The sequence below is a fragment of the Ambystoma mexicanum genome, chromosome 6p (assembly GCF_040938575.1).
Source record: "Ambystoma mexicanum isolate Mex_15411 chromosome 6p, UKY_AmexF1_1, whole genome shotgun sequence".
Taxonomy (NCBI): domain Eukaryota; kingdom Metazoa; phylum Chordata; class Amphibia; order Caudata; family Ambystomatidae; genus Ambystoma; species Ambystoma mexicanum.
This window is the reverse complement of record NC_090935.1, coordinates 927,463,565-927,488,368: the sequence shown is the minus strand read 5'-3', so window position 1 is coordinate 927,488,368 and position 24,804 is coordinate 927,463,565.

The window sequence follows — 24,804 nt, the reverse complement described above, 5'->3', positions numbered from 1 at the left end:
CCTTGTACATGGATGCTGATGTTGATTGCAGGCCCCGTGCCTGTTTCTGCATGTGTGTTGCGTGCATTCACCCATGTGTTGTAGAGGGACAGGATGGAAGTGACGTTTGACACTGCGACTCATGTGTTATTGCTTCCTGTCTAGGGGAATATTGTACTGTACCCTGATGCTTGTGTTCTATGTCTCCCTCTACGCAGCGTCAAGTGAAGAAGGGGGCGGAGACGGCGCTGTGGTGCCAAGCGGCGGGGATGCCTCCACAGGGCGGTGACGCAAGGCCCAGCCACCCTCCCAGGACTTGCCATCACCCGGGAGCGAGGGGGCTGGTGCCGCGTCTGCCACTACGGCTGTGGCGGAAGGGCCGGGTGAGCCCCCACAGGGGCTTGCAATGGCAGAAGACAGTGCAGAGACATCCAGGTTGGTGGTCTCCACAGAGGAGGAGGAGCCCGCTGCTGAGCCGCATGTGGGGCCTGGTGGGGGTAGTTCCACTGGTGCAAGTGGTGCAGTCCAGGGCCAGGGTCAGGATGCAGCACATGTCACCACGCAGGGGCCTGTGCATGTCGCTGTCCTTGAACCTGTGAGTGCACCACCATGCACCAGCAGGGATGCCCCGTCCCAGGCCCGTCCGCAGTTAGGGGTGAGTGCCATGTCATCTGCCTCTCCACTTGCGGACGAGGGATCCCATGAACGTATGGGCTCCGTCCTGATTGGTGTCACGTTGCGCACGCATGACATTCGTGAAGACGTGCGTTCTTCCTGGGCGGAGAACGCACGCCATCACGAACAGCAGCGTCGCGACGTGGCACTGTTGGGAGGGGCCCTGGTCGGTGGGTTCCTACATGTGACGCGCACTCTGGTGGACCTCTCTTCCTCTGTGGAGACTGTGCACCAGTCGTTCTCCCTGCCATCTTCCGGCCCAGAGTCCACCAGGGCCCCCTGTGGACCTGGCCTGACCAACACAGCCAGTCAGGAGTCGGCGGTCCAGCAGGGATGGACACCACAACTGGAGACCAGCTGATGGAGGATGTGCAGGCATCATCGGACAGGGCACATGGACAGGAGCGGCAGCAGCAGGAGCAGGTTCTAGGTGGGAGCAATGATGGCTCGGGGCCATCGACATCCGGGGGGCAGGCATCGGCCAGAGGGCAGGAGGACCCTGGAATGGGTGTGTCTTCTGTATGCCTGCGGTTGGGCCAGCGTATAGGTGCGGAGCGGCGGCGGGCAGAAGAGGCACGGCTCACCATGGTCAGGGCGGAGTTCTCCATGCGTCGTGTGTTGAGGCGGGCAGAGTGCCTCGAGGCGACTCGCAGGGAGTTGGAACAGGCCATGAGTGCCTCCCTGCGAGACCTCGGGGCCAGAACAGAGGGCCGCCTCCAGCAAATAGACATGGAGTTTGATGATGCCCTGGCCGAAAACATCACTGAGTGAGCCGCAGGACTTGCCCGCTGCCATTGTAAATAGTTTATAGTGTTAGGTTTCCTTTTCTTTTTTTTTATTTTGGGGATTTTGGACTATGCCCCACACTTTTGTATATAGTTTTTTTTTGTTAGGTATGTTATTAGATAGGTTTCATTTATTTCATTGGGCTCATGGACCCTTGGAAATTGGATTGTACATACTTGGATGTTGGATTTATTTGGACATTTTAATTTCATTTCAGCATTGGATCAATGGATTTACTGTTTTTGCGTTTCATTTGGATTTGGTTTGGTGGACAGAGAGTTTTGGCCATTTTTCTTTTGGATTACTTGGGATTTTTTTAGGATTTTTTATTTTTTATTTGGACATGCATTTCATTTCATGTTTGCTATTATTTTATGCTTTAATTACTTTAAATTGATTTTTATGTTAATACGTTTTGATGTTTTACTTCAATGTGTGGGATTCGCTCATTGGGTTCATGCATGTCGACATGTGGGTTTACTCAATCAATGGCAACCAGTGTGTGTGTGTGTGTGACGGACATGTGTTGATGTACATAGTTGACTTTTGGTTTGTGTCATAAGATGGGCATGTCACTGCTGGGTGGGTGAGTGGGTGGGGTGACATGAGTGGGGGCCTGCTGGCAGGTGCCGCTCACTACTGGGGGGTGGGGCTGCTGGTGGACATGAGTGGGGGCCTGCTGGCAGTGGCCCCTCACTGCTGGGGGGTGGGGGTGCTGGGGGACATGAGTGGGGGCCTGCTGGCAGGTGCCCCTCACTGCTGGGGGGTGGGGGTGCTGGGGGACATGAGTGGGACATGAGTGGGGGCCTGCTGCCAGGTGTCCCTCACTGCTGGGGGGTGGGGGTGCTGGGGGACATGAGTTGGTGATCACTAGTGCAAGGTGACATGTGGCCTGGCTGGGGGCATGGTTGGTGCCCTGTGGTGTGGGTTGCCTGCAGGGTCCGTAGAGGGGGTAGAGGGCATACCTGTGAGAACCCACACTTCCAATTGACATGTGGGACTCCGCGCGCACCCCCTGGATACACGTACCCCACTCTGACAGCGAAAGCACGTGTGGAACTTCCCCGTACCGTGTTAGACATGTACCCATCTTGCACAGGCCCAATCGTGTGTGAAACTTCCCGCGCACCCCAGTAATCCACGTACCCCGCTCGCACAGGCCCAATCGCGTGTGAAACTTCCCGCGCACCCCAGTAATCCATGTAGCCCGCACACACAGGGCCTGCCGCGTGTGAAACTTCACGTGCACCCCCCAAATCCACGTACCCCACACGCACAGGGCCAATCGCGTGTGAAACTTCCCGTGCACCTCAGTAATCCATGAACCCCGCTCGCACAGGCCCAATCGCGTGTGAAACTTCCCATGCACCCCAGTAATCCACGTAGCCCGCACGCACAGGGCCTGCTGCGTGTGAAAGTTCATGCACACCCCCCGAAGCCACGTACCCCGCACGCAGAGGGCCAATCGTGTGTGAAACTTCCCGCGCACCCCAGTAATCCACATGCCCCGCTCGCACAGGCCCAATCGCGTGTGAAACTTCCCACGCACCCCAGTAATCCACTTAGCCCGCACGCACAGGGCCTGCCACGTTTGAAACTTCACGCGCACCACCCAAATCCACGTACCCCGCACTCACAGGGACAATCGCATGTGAAACTTCCCGCGCACCCCAGTAATACACATACCCCGCTCGCACTGGGCCAATCGCGTGTTAAACTTCATGCACACCCCAGTAATCCATGTACCCCACTCGCACAGGCCCAATCGCGTGTGAGACTACCCGCACAGCGGGGTACGTGTATTCGGTGGGGTGCGTGGGGAGTTTTACAGGCGTTTTCGTGGTTGTGGGCCTGTGCGCCATGTATGGGATTTGTGCGCTCTACATGGCGCATGGGGAGAGGTTGGGGGCGTAACCGGCACTGTTGCAGGGTCGCTGCACCACTCTGCGCCATGTCTGGTTTTGGATGTTAAAATCCATGAATACGCTGTGCGAGGAAAAAGATTTTAGTGCACGCGGCTGGTGCAGAAAGTCACATACGCACACTGTGCCCCAGCTGGGTGCGCCACTTGTGCGCTGAATTCTATGAATTACCCCCACAGTCTACAAACTGTACTATGCTAAAAGTCCTGCTTTAGCACTAGCCAATGTAAATAACCATCTTCTACATGGTACAGGCAAATACCTATTCAAAGAAATCGACCATATCCAGAAAAAATATTTTGGAAGTGAAAGTCACTTACAAAATGCAATAGCTTTACAACAGACTAGCAACAATTCTACACATGGAAACCTTCTACTACACACATACAAAAAAGAAATACTAAAATTTAAAAGTACATCCGCTGAAGTACCAAACAATGTGTGTGTGTGTTGCCGCAAAACTTTTCATAAAAGTAACACAAAAACTATAGACGTAACATACAAAATAGAAGACAATGAAGATTCCAAATGGTTTGAATTAGCTCTTTACCTTATAGCAGAAAACAAATACGAAATAAGTGACCCCTTAATAATTTGCAGTTACTGCACTACAAAACTTGACAAAAACCACACTCGTTCACGTGCTATCACAAATAACAGGAATTATTCCCACTACCAAAACCCCTCCAACAACTCAATTTATATGAGAGCATCATAATTCAAACAGTGCACCCATTTCAAGCAATAATACGCCTTCAACCAAAAACAGCAAAATTACCTCCCTCTGAATTGGTGAAAAGCATTTGTGGCAAAGTAGTTTATTTACCATTAGATCTAAAAGAAAATGTGCGCACTCAAGGAGTGCAAGGTCCAATAGAGCAATCTTTAATTGTCTTAGTAAATGGTGTACCTACAAAAGACAAAAGAATTTGGCAACAACACATAGATTTACATAAAGCTAGACAAGCCTTGCAATATCTAAAAGACAATAATGAATACTACAAAGAAATAAATATTGAAGAAAACTTAAGGGAAACAATTAAAATAATTCATTTGTCACCAGAAACTGGTCAATCTGAACTTCTAGATCCTGATACAATATCCAATATTTTAGACCATTATACAATTCATCCATTACACTTTAATGACACCATAGATGATGCACTAGAAACGTACCAAATGCGACAAACCAAAGGATCACCAATCAGCATATGGGAAAAAAGTATAGAAGCACCTGCTTTTCCTCTACTCTTTCCTACTGGCAAAGGAGGAAGGTACGATGATAGATCTATTCAGATAACAGCATCAGAATACCGCTCGTTACGAATGTATTCTGAAGATCCCAGATTTAGACAAAATGTAGAATACAAATTCCACCTACTCTTTGAAAGTGAACTAGCAACTCTATGTTACGGAGTTGCACACACATTGAAATCAGGAACCCACTTTCAAAATATGTCAGCTATGCAATTAATACAAAATGTACAAGAAAAAGATGAGGTTTTACAATCAAGCATTACAAATCTCTTAGCAAACATGTGTGATACGAAAGTGTACTTGTTCCGACGTCACGGAGATGTATGTTGTATGATAAGAAACCTTGACCCACCCACTTGGTTTGTTACATTAAGTTGTGCAGAATATGCATGGGAAGATTTACCTGATTTCCTACGCATATCAAACAAAAACAAAACAAACATAGATATTCTAACACCTGGAGAACTTTGCTCTCTAGATCCTGTTAATGTTTCAAGATATTTCCATCATCATTTCATTGCTATGCTACACTTTATTTGTAATAAAAATGTTCCTCCCCTCAGAGAAGTGCAACACTTCTTTGGAGAAAAGAATACCAAGCCAGAGGATCACCACATATCAACATGCTTTCATTGATTAAAGATACTCCTAAATTTGGTCAAGACAGTGATGCCACTGTTTTAAATTTTTTCGAAAAATATGTCACATGTGAAATTCCATCGGAAGCAACAAATAGTGATCTTCATGCACAAATTGTACAATTTCAAAGACACAAATGTGACAAATATTGTTGTCGCAAATACAAAAACAAAGGGAAATACTACGCCAAATGCTGCTTTGGTTTCTCTAGACCAGTTACAGAAACAGGTGAAGTGAACAACTTCATGTCTTCAGATCGACATAGTGTTAAAGGTAAATCACCTAAGAACACATATTACATAAAAAGAACAGAAGAAGCAAATTGTTTCAATGATTGCAATGCAATCATTGCCCTCTTATAGAATGCAAACATAGATGTGCAGTACATTGCAGACAATTCCACTGCAGTTGCACGATATTTTAGAGCCTACTTGATAAAAGCAGAAAAAAACAGAGCTTCAAGACCTCTGGAATGACCTATCAGACAAAACACTATCTCAGAAATTGTACAGTTTAGGCATAAAAATGCTCTCTCATAGAGAATGTGGCTCCTATGGAGCTGCAGATCGTTTAACCGGTACTTGTTTGTTTGGAAAATCTGAAAGTATAGTATGTCAAAGTCTTGGTCCTGCTAAATCTAGAAAAAGAGTTCTCAAATCATATGACGACATAGAAACAATAGCCAAAAATGATCCCAACAGCCAAGACATTTTGAAAAACAATTTACTAGACGCATACTACCTAAACAGGAGTAACACTTTGGAAACCATGTGTCTATAAAACATAGCCCAAAACTTCACATAAAAAAAATAATATAAAACCTGATGAAAAAAAATGTAGCTATAGAGTGACAAATTGTGAAGGAAGCTTAGTGAAATTTACCAAACGAAGCTTAATTAATCATATCAAATTGTCATTTAAAACGCCTCAACATAAAGAACTATATTACATGTCCCTACTACAACTTTTTAAACCATGGAGAAAAGAAGAAGAGATACTAGAAAACTATGACTCGTATGAAGACGCTTTCAAAGCAAATGAAAGCACTATCACTGAAGTAAACTTTACACAGTACAAAACAATGTTGCACAATGAACAGAAACACGAAGAAGAACTCCAGGCCCAACTAGATAAGGACACTCCTGACAGTAGTCAACCTTCTGTAACAGGAAGCCAAGAACCACTGGGACAGCCACTAAAAGCAAATGAGGCAGAATTAGCTATCACAGAAGTAGAGAAAACCATGTGCCACTATGAAGAAGTTACAGAAGACTTAACTGTACTACAATCAAAATTGAACAAAGAGCAGCATAACATTTTTCAGGAAGTAACAAAAGAAATTGCACATGGTGTACAACATGAAAATAAAGAATGTACCTGCCAAAATTACAAACCTATACTACTATACATCAGTGGTGAAGCTGGTTCAGGCAAAACATTCTTAATCAAAATCATCAGCAAGTTTCTTCAAAAATTGACAAACAACAAACTGTCAGCTGTTGTAACTGTCCCCACAGGTTTATCTGCCTACAACATAGGTGGGGTCACTTTGCACCGATTACTACTCCTTCCAGTAGAACACCAAAACAAATTAGAATATTACAGACTTTCTACAGAAGCTGAAATGGAACTACACAGAGTGTTAAAACACATGAAAATGCTACTAATAGATGAAGTGAGCATGGTCTCCAACCAAATGTTGGCTTTGATTCACATCAAATTGCAAGAAGTACTTAAAACAAACTACAAAGAGCTCTTTGGAGGAAAACACATGATTGTTTTCGGAGATCTTCTTCAATTGACACCGGTGAAACGTGAACCTATTTTTAAAACCTTAGGACACAAACTCTGCCATAAAACTGTTGGCAGAATAGGAAATGTCAACCTTTGGCAACATTTCCAATACAAAGAATTAGCAGAAAACATGCGCCAATCTGTAGACCTCACTTACGCCAACATTTTAAAAAGCATTAGAGTTGGTGTACTATCTCAAGAAGCACAAGCAATATTAAAAACCCAGCACATCCATGCACTTTATGGCCATAACTCATGTGCTACTGATGTCATGGAAAAATGAGTACACAAAAATGTCAATTGTATGTCCTTAATGCCAACTCTTGCAAGCTGTTGCAAATTCAATGAAACAATGCTGAAAAATGAAATGCAACCAATAATTGAAATTTGCTCCACAGACAAACTGGACGTACATGGTATGACACTACCCATGTGTCAACAAGCCACAACAAGACTAAATACCTTAGAAAATTAAATCTCCAACACAGCTGGTTTGGAGAAAATATTAAAATTATCCTTAAACTGTAGAGTAATGCTTAAACGTAACCTTGACGTGGAGCAAGGACTAATTAATTTGTACAGTTCTTGGCTTTAAAACATACCCACGTGACAACAACATTCAGTTTGTAAATATTTTCTTTGACAAAGTTTCAGAAGTAAAAAGGATAGGGCGCTCAACATCTCGATTCCTTCTTTTCAAAGACATGTATGTACGCAGAGAACAATTTTCTCTAACTCTAGCATACGCAGTCACCATTCCCAAATCACAAGGTCTTACCCTAGATAAAGCATTGATAGATATTGGGAACACAGTCTTTAAAGAAGGCATGAGCTATGTAGCACTATCACGCTTCTGTGCACTTGATGGTCTATTTCTAATTAACTTTGATGCAAGTAAAGTAAACGCTGATATTCCTTGCATTTTAGAATACAATAGACTACGTTCACTATACACCCCATCTAAAAACATATTCTGTTCCACAAAAAGGAAAATGTTGCAAAAGAAAACTAATTCAAACAGAAATGGAACAGGATCTCACTGCAAATCCTCCCAAGAGAGTAAAAGAAGCTAATGCTTCATCAATTACTGGTCCATTCAACTTTTCAAATATAACTGGTGTAAATTGCTGCGCGAATGTAGCAATCAATATTCTATTTCAATTGCCACCAATTGTTGACAACATTTACTTACACAGTACAGACAAATTGTGTTTGCAAATGTTAGTCCTTCATAGAAACGCAACCAACAATCCTGACAACACATATAGTTCATGGAATAAGACAAGAATTGGACTACTGTGCTGGAATGGTGAAATTAACTATAAACTCACAAGAAGATCCACAAGAATTTCTAATGTACTTACTACAAGTACTGGAAAACAAAAACATACCTATAAATGAAATCTTCCAGATTTCATACATGTGGAAACATATATGCACTCTCTGCAAAAATGTGGCAGAGGAACAAATCCCTAATGAGCGCTTTGTGTATGTATCCATACCTAATTGTGAATCCATTCCATTTCAGCAACTTGTACAAAATGCAAACCATGGTAGATTATGTACTACCTGCAATTCAGATAATCACTCCACCTTACTAATACAAACACATAATAAACCAGTAATACTAATGCTAATACATTACAATGCAGATGGTACCAAAAACAACTGCAAGCTGACCGGATTCACACATGGTCAAGTATCACTTGGTAAGAAAACCTTCACAATAATAGGTGTAATCCACCATGCAGGAGCCACAACCAATGCAGGTCACTACAGTGCATATATAAAAAAGAAATGTGGATGGTTCGAATGAAATGATAGTACCATTACTCTAAAGCAGAGATTACCAGCAAATCTTACAAACGCTTATTTAATCTTCTTAAAACCAAAATTGTATAACTAATGTGTACTTAAACATTACCAAAACTTCAATTAGAAAACTATAAACAGTTAAAATAGGCCAACAGGTATCTAACTGCCCCAAGATTCTATAACAACCAAACAGATACATCAATACCACTAAATTATAACAAGAAATAAACAGTTAGAATACGCCAACAGGTATCTAACTGTCCCAAGATTTTGCAACAACCAAATAGATAAATCAATACCACTGAAACATAACAAGAAAAAAAACAGTTAGAATACGCCAATAGGTATCTAACTGACCCAAGACTTTGCAACAACCAAACAAATAAATCAATACCACCAATAACTAATCTGTGCATAAACATTCATAAAACCTCAATTAGAAAACTATAAACAGCTACAATACTCCAACAGGTATCTAACTGCCCCAAAATTCTGTAACAAGCAAACAAATAAATCAATACCACTAAATTATAAAAAGAAATAAACAGTTAGAATACGCCAACATTTATCTAACTGCTCCCAGAATCTGCAACAACCCAACACATAGATTAGCAACTTGAGAATATAAATAAAAAACTATAATCAGTTAGAATTCAACAACAGGTATCTAACAATCTGCAACAAGCCAACAGATAGAACATTAGACAGAAACAACAAGTGAACACTGAAAACAAACAAACAAATATACTGTAGCATAACAAAAAAGTTTTTTTAATCCAACATGGATTTTTTTTCCCACAGACCCAATGATTTAAAAAAACAAACTCAGAAACTGAGCAAATTGCACAGTACACTGGTTTGTAAATTACTAAATATGAGGGTAGAAAAAAAGCTGAAATGTCTATTTTGCAATGTAATACGTCTTTATAAAATACCTACACTAACATGATCTTTTCTTTTATCACACACATTGAAAAAGAATATCTGCTCCAGTTACCTAACTCATCAAAAAATATATATCTACTTACAAAAAAATCAAACAGTAAGTATATTCTAATAGAACACATACATACTGCTGCACAACAGAACCATTGAAGCAAACATCTAACCATACACCACAATACAAAATGTTTACTTCTATGGATATGTTATACTGCAGTGCTTGTTACCAAACTCTACAATGTTAATGACTTGACGTAGCCAAAACTTCGCATACAAACTATACAAATCAAACAGTACACAAACTGTAGATTTGCAAATATTTGATAGATATTCAATTCTATGGGTGTCATCTATGGGTGTGATATGTTGCGGTGGTTGTGGCCAGGGCCTAGAGTCTTGGGTGCATGGCCTACGGCCTTCGGCCATGCACCCAAGACTTTAGGCCCTGGCCACAACCACCGCAGCATTTCACAGCCATAGATCACACCCATCGAATCAAACATTTTAACTATGCCATATGGGCATTTTCATGTCCGCGGACACTGCGCTTGTCCTTAGAACAGTTTCAACTTGCCTCCGGACAGCACGGACAGGAATAGTGTCCTTACGACACCCCTCATTTTGACTAATTATGGACATCCCAGACAGCGCGGGCATGGCGAACACATCAGGGGCACCTGCCACCTAAACAAATACAGTATTTGACCCGTCTCTTACTCCCCAATCCTACCCAAGCACTCTTGCACACCAAAACACTCCCCAAAATAGCATTTTGCCTCTGTTCGCCGCTGCGCAGTCGGCGGTTCCAAGATGGCGGGCGCATCAGAATAATCTGACGCACTTCATGCTCTTCACCATCCAATTAGCGAACATGTCACATGTCTGCGGACATGAGGTGAGCCGCTCAGCGAACAGGGAAGTGTGTCCGCGGAGCGGACATAGATATCACAAATTTTTTTAGACCTACTTTTTGATCAGTTAAAAAAAAAAACTACTGGATGGATTTTCACCAAATTTACAAAAGCACGCTTTCGGGACCAAGCCGGTACTCCTGCAGCAAATTTGGTGAAAATCCATCCAGCGGTTTGGGCTGTATGCGTGCACAAAGTTTTTTCCCCATTCAGTCTATGGGGAAAAAAATATTTTGGGACCCCCCTATAACTTTGCCCCCCCTGGATCAAACCTCACCAAACTTTGCAGAAAAATTCAGGGTGGGCCATATACTTATTTTGCAAGGTTTGGTGAGGATTTGTGCAGGGAGGGCGAAGTTATAAGCCACCCAAAAAGTGCTCTTCCTATGGGATTAGCAATTTAACCATAACTACACAGCCACTACCGTGGCTGTGTAATATCTCAACCCAGAAAGTGCAAAACACCCACAAGTCTCTGTTAATAGTGAAATCAGGTAAATATTTGAAAAAACAAAGAAACAAGGGCACTCGTTCTGCATTATGTTTAAAATATTTCACATGTTATTCAATGAACAGTCTAAAAATTCCATGGTTACAAACATGGACTTACTGGTAACTAGCAGACCTCGGAGTAAGCACTCCTGTAGTCACCACAATTCCACCCCTCACTCAAGGCTTCCTCAGGTGCAGTTTTACAATCTCTGTTTCCAGGCCTCAATTCATAGTGTTCCTAAAGGTCACTCTAGCATCATGTGACTAACTTTTTGATCATGTGACCACACATTTCAAGATGCTGATATCCTTCATGCTAATAAGGTAGCCATCTTGGAGTTTCTGACACTCTCAGTCATTCAATAATAATATCTGGATCTGAGTATCCTGACCCTTCTCATGGTCAAATAATGGATATAATATCTTAATTGTATGATGCAAGTGATGCTATTTTTTTAAAGGCCTGAATAGATGTTGAATCATGTGGACAACTGTAATTAACACTGATTTCAGTATATATTGCAAAGATAATGCAGGTAACTCTCCCCCAGGTCTCCAAGGAGTCTAAATAAGCCAAACAACCATCACCGAAAATGCTATTGTAGTGCCAGAAGTAGTATCACTCCAGTGGGATACCACCTCGCTCTCTCAGTGTTTAGCTATTGCCCCAGTGGTCGTAGACCTTTATGCAAGCACCCAACTCACAGAAAAGTCGAGTGAAAGTTACTAACAATGTGGAGATATCTCATCAGATTATGTTCTATAGGGAACTCTAGACTTTGGTCAAGTGAATAGGGTGTCTTAGTTGTCCATCAGATGTACTTCCAGCTCTTCTCCTGTGTTATGGCCTCTCGGCTTCTGGCTGTTAAATAAGATGATCAACTTTGACTTCAATTGACTGAGATGTCTTTCTCTATTCCCTTTTCTTCAATGTTCAGGAATATGGGCCAAGGCAGTGTATCTTAACAGGGACGCATCACTGAAATGTTTTTCTTCAAAATGTGTAACCAAAGAGTCGTTAGAGTCTTTGTTCTTCCTGGCTCTATAGTGCTGTAGTATTCTTATTTTCACATGATAAATGGTAGATCTAATATACATGAGATCACAGGGACATCATATTGCATATACAGCAAATCTTGTGGTGCATGTCACAGACGGCTTTATCTCCCAAGTGTGTCTCTTACCTGGACAATATCTAATCTCATTGCCTTGTATGGCCTGATTGCTGATTTTACATTTGTCACATTTTGGAAACCCCTTCTGAGCTCTCAGCCAATTCTGGGCTCTGTTTTTAAAGGAATAACTGGGTGCCATGAATTCCTTGATGGACTTTGCTTTGGAGAATGTCATTTCATGATGGGGTCTGGCATGTCTCGCTAGATCGTTATCTGCGTGTAAGATCAGCTAATGTCTGCTCAAAATGGATCGTAATTGATCAGCTTTTTTGGAGAAGTGGGTAATGAATCTAACAGTATCCTTTTCATTAGTTTTCTCCTTGCTTTTGCTCATATATAGAAGCATCTATTCCCACTCTACCTTATTCGCTTTCTGCAGGGCAACATTTACAACTTTGCACTCATAACCCTTGCTTTAAATCTAGTAAAACCTCACAAAAAAAAAAAAAAAAACGATGACAACAGTTTAAACCAGTTACATTGGATAATACAACATATTGATTAATAGTAACTGGTATAAATCAGTATTCGAAATTACGCACACACACACATCATCATATTACATCCAACATTACACAAAATGGTTTAGTGTGTTAAAGAGGTAAAGTGTTATAGTATACAACTAAAATCCATTAAAAGATCCTATGATCATAATAACAGTCATCACATTCTTCGGTCCCTAATATCCCCTTCAACATTTATTAAATTGATTGTTAATTTAGAGTTGTATTGGCATCATACTAATTGCACTCATTAAGAATCTATAAAGGTCCAATAGGAGTGTTACCCTTTTCCCCTCGATCAAACTGGACCACGCTCGTTCATTGGATCATTCAGAACAATATTGAGCAGAGCCACTGAAGTGATTTTGCGTAATTTTACCAATTTCTTCACAGAAGAGAACAAGATGTTTAATTCTTTCTGGACAATGTTGGTTCTTGCATAATCTGCAAATTATGTCCACTCTAGGTAAGCCAATTCTGGGACCAGCTCATTCCAGAGTAGGGAGTTGATTGAGTGTAAACCTCACATAGATGTTACAGGCCCTATTGCACAGAAACAAATAAATATATTTTGGCAAGCGTGTTCTTTTCCTAGCAAACTGCCACAAATCTGCATACATAGTGTAATCTTTTTTGCCTTAGATAGGTTATGTATCCTCTCATCTTGCTCAGCCCCTACGCTAGCAAGATTAATAGCCTATTGGTACTAAAGTTATTAAGGTAGACAATTGATATATCTGATCATTGAACATTAAGATCCATAAACAAAGATTTGTTTGGGGTCAGGCTCGAATCTTGAGGTATAGACACAGTTTATTTCCAGAGCACAACAGCACCAAGTGAAACCAGACCAAACTAATGTGTAATAACACACTTAGGTATAGATAATGCAAGGTCTAGGACTCGTTTCCAGATAAAACCTTGTACAAATATGTATGCCAGTGACATTACTGAGAAAACACAAATAATTCCATATCTGCTTTGTTCCAAAGACGGATTGAGCCATAGAGCGAAACTGTGTCCATCTTATATTTTGCTTGGGGTAGCCCAGCATTGATTCTATTTTTTATTGTATTTATTTTATTTGAAATATTGTTCATCTATGGCCTTTCCCAGAGGGCCGTGGAGCACCTTACCAGGTTCAAAAGTGGAAAGTATTTGAGGTGAAACAGAAGTTACTAAACGTTTTTAAAATAGGATAGGAATTTTAGGATAGACAGGCAGTAGTGGAGGAGCTGGAGTGGCTGAATTATGTGTGGGGAAACAGGTATATTTTGAGGCTCTTTCAGAAAGTGGTGATGGAGGGTGCAGTGTGGTTGTGAAGTGGTAGGGAGTGCCCAAAGAATAAACGACTGTGTCTGTGTGTATGTTAGTTTGTAGAGTGTAATGTGTAGGAGATGCTTGCATTGACTATGTTAAAAACCTCAACAATCCTTCTTTCACATATGAACAATGACATGGCATTCGTAGAAACACATACTTAATATAAATCTATTTTGTGCTCCAGTTTTGCACTCTTATTGCACTACCGTAAAATGTGCCCACCTCAGCATGCACAAGAGACACTATAGCCAGGCAATCGTTGTTATCTTACCTCTAAGTCTCACTAATGTGACATTCATCAAAATGTTGCCCATTCCTGACAATGAACATCACCTGACATAGACATTACCATGGATTCTTTCCTGTTATAATGCAGGAGATTCCACGGTGTATCATTCGTGTCACATTCTCGTCACATATCGCAAACTACAAAGTCCAAACAATTAAGAATAATCTGTCCAATCATGTTCTACCGAGTCTTCTATTTCATTCACCTTTCCATTGGTGCCACTGTTGCCATGCATGGGAACTATTCTACCGGTGGCATACATCTTTCCTTTGAACATAGAACAGAAATCTCTCCTCGTTCAGTGCACTGTTTTCTTTAATAAAAACCTCCCACTCGCTGGGAATTTTTTACCTTCTGCAAAACTATCTTGTAATACGTTGTCTGGGTTACTTTTATTACTTTTAGAAGTGTATGTGTTACCCAGATTGCAGACACGAGGGACTACTTTACATACTTCTATTCAATCTGGAAAGGCCAAACTCCATGCTTCATCTTGCGTTAGACAAATCCTTTGGGTACATGTCAGATCTGTGATAGAGAGAAAGAGTATAGACAAATACCATCATGTTTTGGTGTTTTATTTTTTTTTAAAGTGTATCTTCCACATACTTGATTCATCTTCAAATTGCAGCGTTGGTCCTCTCTTCTGTAACAATTATTGATATGATGCTGTTTGGACAATTGGGCTGTTAGGAAAATGAACAAACAAGCTCACTTGGAACTGTGACCTTTTTCCTTTGGGACAGAAAAGGTGTCTGGCACTTTAAAAATTGAGAATTATTTCAAACCTATTGCCACACGTGGACCTCTTTGAGGAGATATATGTAGGAGATATATGTAAGACAATTTGTGATCGGATTGCTTCATACGATCCGGTTTCGCAGGATTCGGTCAGAAACATGAGGCACTCTTGTTTTCTCCAGGGAGATCTTCCAGAATTGTGAGTTGCAACACTTGACTTGTAACATCACAGTTCATTGAATGTCATGTTCTGCATGTCCTCTCTCTCTCGAGAAACTGGCTAACGATCGGAGCCAAACCTATCCTGATGCCTATACATCCTCTATGTTCCAATATCCGAGTCTTGACATTTCTTTTTGACCTCTGGTATATTTTCTTGCTTGGGCAAAACCAATAGTGTAAACTAGCATTGAAGTATTACAGAAAGTAAAGGTGACTATCTCAACACATGTGAAGCCCTCTGTCTATTGTGATGCGTTTGGTATACGGACATCCTGCACATGTGCTGAACAGCTGATGGGCATATGATGAACAGCTGATGTTTTTAAGAGAGACATCAGGTCTGAGTGAAGGATTCTGGTTTGGGAGTATCCGTCCCCTAGCTAATATTGTTTTTGATCATCCTGTTGCTGATATTCACACTCTTATATGCAAAAAGTAGTTTCTCTCAAAAAGTCTCTCCACTGTCCAAGACAACCCGGTGTTTGTCGAAAACCTTTTCTGTTGTATTTAATGGAAACGTTAAGAAACACCAGCCTGTCTGTATGATCAGTACTGGGGGTGTGTTCCAACATGGCTTGTCTATTATTCTTCGATGTGTGTTTTCTGGCCTTTGTGAGAGCTTTTAACAATAATCTCTATCTGCTAACCTCCAAATTAGCAGCCGCTTTGTGCTCTCTAACGTTTTCAGGTTAGTGCTCATCTGATGCAAATGTCCATGAAGAGGTCTCTCTTGCAGGAATTGTGGATGAACATAATTTCACATGTATGGACGAAATTTCTATTTGCGCTCTTCATATACTGTTTGACAAATAGATAATCATTTTCTGCGCTGATTCATTTTAGATGTCTATTTCGATAGTTGATCCATTCCAGGAACTCATTTGCAATGACTTGGGTCTCTTGCCACACAAAGAAGACGCCGCCCATGTGTGTCTACCAGATCACAATCTGCTCTTTGAAATGTTTTGCTGAATGATTGATGACAGCTTAAAAAAATATATTGCTCAGCATAACAATTAGCTATATTATGAACCACCATCGCCCCCATAGGTGTTCCTTCTACTTGTTGGTGTAATGTATTGTTAAGCTGGAAATATATCATGCTGGTGCAGAATTTGGAAATGGTTTGGAACAACTGGTAGAGGTTGTTTGTTTTCGAAAAATTATTGTATCACTCATAAGGCTTCAATTTGTGACATTTTAAATAGATTGCCTCTCTGACTACATTAATCAAAAGATGGTTTTCGGGACCACCAATAACGAGTATCATGTAGGTGCTAACTTCTACAAATTATTCCATCCTTGGACAACCTACAAATAAAATGGAAACTGCATACTGAGCTAAAGGGTCCAAAACAAAGCCATTCACAGGTACAGTCATGCTGCCTGGAGGAGGTTGCCTCTGTTTATGTATCTTAGGGAATGTGTAAAATACTGGAGTTCTAGGCTGCAGCTGCATCACAAATTATTTCCCTTCCTGTCAAGACAGCCATAGCCCCATTGCCTTTGGTCACAATATAGGTATGTAGAGTCTTGGTGGTATCTTCTGGAATGGAATAGATGGGTGTTTTTGTTTAGGGAGTCTGAAGAGTCCTTTCTTTTGCACTTATTTCGTTATATGCTTGAAGTGCCTGGAGGAGGTTGCCTCTGTTTATGTATCTTAGGGAATGTGTAAAATACTGGAGTTCTAGGCTGCAGCTGCATCACAAATTATTTCCCTTCCTGTCAAGACAGCCATAGCCCCATTGCCTTTGGTCACAATATAGGTATGTAGAGTCTTGGTGGTATCTTCTGGAATGGAATAGATGGGTGTTTTTGTTTAGGGAGTCTGAAGAGTCCTTTCTTTTGCACTTATTTCGTTATATGCTTGAAGTGCCTTCTCTCCTCTCATTCTAAATCCTGTAGATCTATATTTTTATTTAAATATAACTGACTCTGGGAGGACTACAAGGAGACCATTAGCAATTGGTCTGAAAGCCTTTGATGTTCCCTATTTCTGAGTAACTACAATTCTGGAAGAACTGCTTCAAACATGTATTTCTTAAGATGAGGCTAAATGCTACATCAAAAATCAAATGGTCCATGGGCTGATTAGTCTTAATTTCTATGTATTGTTTGGTTTGTGTTTTGCAGTCTGTGATGTATTATGAGATTATGACAGGAATAATACCCCTGAGGAAGCACCAGGGTTAATAATGGGACAGAAAAAGGGCATGTTGTCTGATTTTAATTATCATGCCTGGGGAACAGCATTATGAATTCCACATTACAGTTTAGTTAGTTCAGTGCAGTTCAACACATGTTTATTCATACCTTTATTCGACTTTGAATGTCATTAGGTAAACAATTACATTTGAACATGACATGTTAAAAGAAAAACGTACATAGGTTACATCAATTACCATTGACAACGTGGATAAACACCTTACTAAACAAATTAAATTACATTAAAAACCTAATTGGCATACTAATACACGCTTTAAGCAATAATCAAAGTTTCCTAGAATAACAAGTTTTGCCCTCAATTAAAATATCAACCCTCCTACAACAGTACATTAAGTGCTGGAAATACATACAAGACACATACAACGATAATGTTCAATTCATGATTTGAGCACGGTTAGGAAGAAAATACTTCTGTAAATAAAAAGAGACCCTCATAGTTCGTGGGATAGCTTAATTAATAGGCTTCTTCTTTTGCAAACTCGAAATATAAATTTAGCCAAAAAGTGGACTACGTTTGTTAAGATTCTGAGCTGATTTGCAAAAAAGCATTGCATGGCCAAGAACAAGAACCTTTGAAGCATTAAAAAGCGGTTTTAAATATCTGACCCTCAGGTCTCTAAGACTATCAGACAAAAACCTGAAATGGATTATCGTCTCTTCCCCAATCCCACAATTAGGACACATACTACCATCTAATATCACTCCAGTTGTGAGTTCAAATACAGTTCACGTGCATGTGGGGGAGAAATGATATCCAGGCACTCTGCAGTCCCCAAATCTGCTTGCATAATAGCTTTGATGATCCTGAACCCAATCTAGAAAATGAAAGTTCCATTCTGCTTCATGATAAAACTACAGCTGCATGTTTCACTATTGCTTTTGAATCCGAGTTGATTGAAAGCAGATTGTACCAATAGCTTCTAAAATCCAAAGCAGTTGACCAGCTCTTAATATGAGTAAACCATGGGTGTGCACATACACCCTCTAGGTACATGATGTGGGTTAGTGCTTCCCTTTATTTAATTCGGTCTCGCGACCCCCATAACCTGATCCAATGCATCACTGGTCTTAAGCCCAACTCATCCGTAATCAGACGGATATTGCTCGCCAAGTGCAGTATCTCGTTAGGATAGCTTAATGGAGCATGAAAACTTGTTTTCAACTCATAAACGTTGGCATAGCCCCATATATTGACCCCATAAAGTGCAGAGAATTTTTTGTCCAAATTGTATAGACCTCAGTGGGTGGGGTAACAGCCTTATACCCAGATAGTGATATGAAGCCACTTGACCTTACCTTCTCCCTTCCACAGGTATGTTTAACGGGCACATTTTGGAAAACGTAGGTCTGAAGTGCATAGCCATGATCATTGTTAAAGCAGAAAGAGCTGCTAAAAAAAAAAAGAAAATCTTTGAGTCTTTGAGGAAACTCCCAAAACTAAAGAACGACAACCTACTCCGATTCCATCTATATTGACAGAAAAAATGGTTGAGGACACAGTAGATCTACTCAATATTGAAGAGGATCAACATTATACAACAGAAATCTTTTTGGAGGAGCCAGGAATACTTACTTGCTTATCAGAAGAGACTTTCTCGCTTCCTTCTTTTTTCTTTTAAAATTATGTGATTTTGAATAGGAATAACTTTCTCTCCTGATGAACCATTGAGAAATTCAATGGGGAAACATGTGTCGATTGGGAATAACTGACTTTTGAATGACAAAATTGACATCCTTGTTTGAAACACATGGTTAATTTATAAGGTGTGATGATAACATCTGAATTCAAAATGAATGAAAGAATTCTGAAATACAAAGAGTGGGAATAACCGACTTTTGAATGTAAAAATTGACATCCTTGTTTGAAACACATGGTTAATTTATAAGGTGTGATGATAACACCTGAATTCAAAAATAATAAAGAATTCTAAAATACAACTTTGGAAATTGCAGTTTTGCTTGACTCACCAAGATACATTTTATTTTTTGTCGCATTTGAGTAAACTTGTTTTCTCATTTCAACTGTCTTTTTTTGACTAATATTTGTGTAGCAGCCACACGAGGATTTGAGAATTACTCATACAGACAATATAAAAAAATGTCCATCTAAATTATATTAACATAAAGAGCAATCACTAGGGAAAGGCTTTACTGGTTGCAAACTTCTTAAACTACAATTTAATAAGTGTACCCACTGATTCAGGCAATTTCCTTAGTTCAAGTAAAATGTTGTGGGTATTGTTCCTCTGCTAGCAAGCCTGACCACTACACCCAAGTAGCACCGAGCCGTTCTGTCCCACTTGAGTGGAGTTGGCTTGGGATGTAGCAAGGGTTGATTTAGTTACCAAACTCCATCCCTACTATTACTATTCAATTGATCCTGCTCAAGAACACAGGCATCCCCTTCTTTGATGGATTCCAAAACAGCATTTCTATTTGGAGTATGGATAGTGAGAGTGATAAAATGTTCTCCTTCTGTGTTAGTATCGGAACTCTCCTGAATGCTATAATCTGTAACCGCTCCGATGGGGGTACTTAAAAAGCCCTTCCCTTTGATTGTGTGAGGCCCTCCCCCTTGTACAGCGTATAGCTTGATAACACGGTTTGACTTTGTTGCTTTGGAACCTAGAGGTATGGCGGAAATGTTATAACTTTTTTATCCCCCTTGCCCTGTTTTCCTCTCCATTTTAAACACATTCAAGTCATCCTTTTGGCTCACTCTGACTAGATCTCTTTTCGGTATTTGTTATAATTATACCAGCAGAGTCTATGTCAGCTTTTTCTATCATGCAACTAGACTTCGTGGCCTTTTTAATAGGTCCCTTGTTGCCATTATCTATAACGTGGAGAACATATTTTGTCTCTGAGATCATTCATTTCCCTTATTGGTTCCGGCATTTTGTATACTTTCTTATGTCCTTTGTGTCTGCCTTTCTCTGTGACATACTTCCAACCAGATGAACTTGCAGACAATTGGGTTGTTAAGTATTGAGTGATATAAGAAGAAACACTATTCAGTACAACCAGAGAACGCCAGAATATGGATGCAAGAGTCTAAAGAGAGGGTTTGAAACTTTGTCGGGTATATGTAATCCTTCCATACATATGAGTGCACTTGGGCCTAATTTTCAAGCATATCTTAACAGTGTCAAGCAGATTGGGTTGTCATCAAGGAACAGCCGAATACACTAAATGAGCAGATGTTGCTTGACTAGCCTAGTTTTACTAAAAACATAGCTAATACTGTACTATATTGGTCAATTGGATCTGTTAAGGAGGGTTATGATGTGTAAACACAATGCAAGAAACATAACCAATAAACAATAAATTAAACCTAGACCTAACACTGTTGTATGAAACAAACATAAAGTGCATGTGCAAGAACAATTATCTCTTAAAGGGCAAGTAAAAAATAAAGTGAACACAAAATATGCAAAAATATACTGCAATAACGTATCACAGCCAAATATGCAATGGGTTAAAACTAAGAAAATAAAGTTGTACTAAACTGATATGACCAGTCCGCAAGGGAGGAATGTAAAGGGGTTAGTGCGAGTGCAAAAACTATCTATTGCAAAATTGGGTTAACAACGCGGTAATTCAACACATTATTTGAACACATATTACACAGAAAGGGCCCGGAAATAAGAACACCTAGAGTGCCCAAACAAGCTGGCTCGGGCTGTCTGTTTCACTTCACCCTCTGCGATACTTTTTTCCATTTATAAAATATGCAGAGTAGTGGATAATTTGGGGGTCCCAAAGAGAGAATCATGCTCGACTGCTTAAAGGGCAGCCTTAGTTCATCTCCCTCCCCTTGCTCAAGGGCTCCTTCTGCAACCTCCTATTGTGCAATATCCTTTTTGTGCATAATCCATTCTGTGCTGTCCATTCATGAACTTATGGCGCAGATGATCCCAAGATATAAGGTAGCTGCCTCACAAAGTACCTCAGGTGAATGAAACAAAGTTGGGGGTTTCCAAATCAGAAATATCAAGCAGCCTAAAGACTCAGCTTAATCACTTGCAAGCACAGCAGTACACTTGGATACAAGTGGTGCTTGTGGCCACCTTCAACTGTGAGCACCAAGTTTGGGCGGCCACACCAATGCGACCTATGGTGCCTAACAGTCTGTGATGCACAAGAGACGTGCCCTCGTCCTTCCACTGGCTTTGCCCCAGATGGCTCACGGCATGCATTTGGAAGGTGGAGGAAAAAGCTAAAACACTTAAAACCTCATCTCTAGTTAGTACTTGGAGGGAAAGGCCAATATTCAGACAACCCCACATCAATTCTGTAGTTGGAGAAGGCCAAATTACTGAGAGTAGCAGTTGGATTTAGTAGTCATAGGAAAAGGTCAAACTATTGATAACATAACTTCATCAGGTGGCACACTTCATTAAATAGCAATATGTTTCTACCAACTGGAAGAGTTCCAAAATGTCTGGGGGCCAGAACCCTAGGTAACCATGAACCTAAACCTGTCACAAATGTAACAATCCCAAATGTTGTGGGGAATTATCCTACTGAGGGTCTGCAATCATATGCGTGATTAACAAACTGAACCACTGGTGTTTGACAACAGATATATTTTAAAACCTACCTAAATTGGTCATTCAGAAAACATTAAGAATAATACACCAGGCATTAAATAGTGAAATAAATCTGGTATATCACTCACCCTTTTTTGGAAAATTGTTTTTTTTCAAGAACATGTATCTGAAATATATACAAACAGATCTACATATTAAAACAGAAACTACTGTGTAAAAAACAGCACTTCTATCAATTCTAACCTAAAACGGACAGTCTTACAATAATAACGTACACAGCAAATTGTCCCAGTTATATAACTAAAGAATGATGATATCGGATTTGCTAAAGTTTGTAAAACAATAAGAGCTACCTAACTCTGTTGGAATAAACTAAAAAAACCTGAAGTGAATCACATCAACCGAATGGCCAAGTATATATTCCAACATTATAATAAACTAAAATATACCAGCAAAGTACACTTACAAAAACAAAGTATGCCCAAGCTAACTTTGAAAAAAGGAAAGGTAAAGCCATCACACTAACATTAATAGTGCCAAATATATGATTCTTAACACTTAGCCAGAATCTCATCCATTTCCCACAACAAAACACAAACATCCATTTACTTAACACCCATTTTGTAGCAATCCCTCAGCAAATGGGAAAACAAACCAGATACCCATTTAAACTTCTAAACTCATCTCTGAGTCAAACACATGCTACATTATCCATCAAATATCCAAATATGCCATATACAAACACCCCCTTAATCTAGTTCCACCTTACCTCTCCCAACCAAGATGTAAGCATGAGGCACAGACACCAGAGTAACTGCCCAAACAGAGCCTCGTCCTGCACTGGCTTCAATGCCTAAACAGTCAATAGCCACTGAAAACACATGCATTCCACCAACAAAGAAAACAGACTATAATCAAACAGTCACTAAAGAAAGACTTGCTCCATAAACACATAAACCAAATGATCATCAAAACAGCAACTAAAGAATTACTAACTGCATAAACAAAGGAAATAGATTATAATCGAAAAATCAAATAATCATACAATAGAATTCAACATTATTTCCAAAATCAGTAAAAATATCTATAAAATTAGTAAAACATAAAATGGGAATACAATTCATACCCAGTAAAGGTTGCTGCACTACGCTGTTTACCATTGCCTCAGCTACTATTTGTACTCTGCATTGTATCCAGATTGTATTCCAATGTATGCCCTCAGTGTGATTTGTTACATCTTGCACGTTAATTGTCTCAACATCCTGAAAATGCATCTATCACCTTGTCACCTTGTCTGCAGTGCTTGAGTGCTGGAGGAATTATAAACTCCAACACTCACGATTCAAAATTGGGTCCGCCCACTATTTGTGAATTGTGTCATTGCAGCACGCTATACCAGGAAGTCTTGTTGCTGTAATTTTGGCCGCTTCTGCCACTTACCTCATATAGCACGGCACGTCCAATCTGACCACTGGCATTCACCTCCCTGAAACCAGTATGCATTTCTTTACATCAGATTGCTGGGGAACTACATCTCCCAGCAGCCCGGCAGCCGCATATAGGGAAACGTCAGGCGCTTCAGCGCCAGCGCTTCTGCCTCAAGTCGGTCCTCGCCATCTATCGGTGTTCCAGCTAGAGACTCTGTTCCACCTACCAAGACTACATCTGGCACAGGTAAGTCTTGGGCTTCCCAAAGACCACACAGCTATTGCTACATGCAAAACAGGCACATCAATTAAACACTGTACAACAGCATGTGGACAAAAGGTTAGACGAAATTGCCCATAATCCGCAATCACTCTCTCACCCGCCCACACATCCACAGCGGAGGGCCGGAAAAGGAGAAGTTTCCCAACTCTGCCCACCTCAGGGAAATGATTTAGTTATGCAAACTGAAGCCAATCAGATGAAACACCCTGGCATGTCACTTCCTAAGACAAACAAAACAAAGTTGACTGATATCAAAATTGCCCTACTAAACAGTAGGTCAATGAGCAAGCATGCTCAAAATATTCACGACTATATAACTCATGAGAATTTAGATATTCTCTGCCTAGCAGAATCTTAGCTGCAAGAGCCTGTTGGCCCCACCATAAACACAGCAGTACACCAAGGGTACAATATAGTCTATAAAAACTGAGAACAAGGAAAGGGAAGCGGAAGCAGAGTGGCTGTAAAACACCCATTTCCATCTACCATTTTTTGCCAAGGCTGCGAAACCCTACTGTTAAAATTAAAATTGACACCTACCCAAAACAACTGTATTAACACCATAGTACTCTACCGCCCACCCTCTAAAAAAGCTGTATAATGCACCAAGCACCATTGCCAATAGAAACTTCAAAAACCTTACGTCAGACATCTTAGACAACACCGTTGCCACCCTCCTGTTCTCTACAACTGACAATGATTCATGCGACGACATTGTTAAAATGTACAACACACACCTTCAGAAAATTGTCGACATTCATGCTCCAGTTAAACAAAAACAGATCAGATCAAATGTCAATCACCAAAGTTGGTCTACTGATGAGACAAAAGCACAAAAAAAAACGATAGA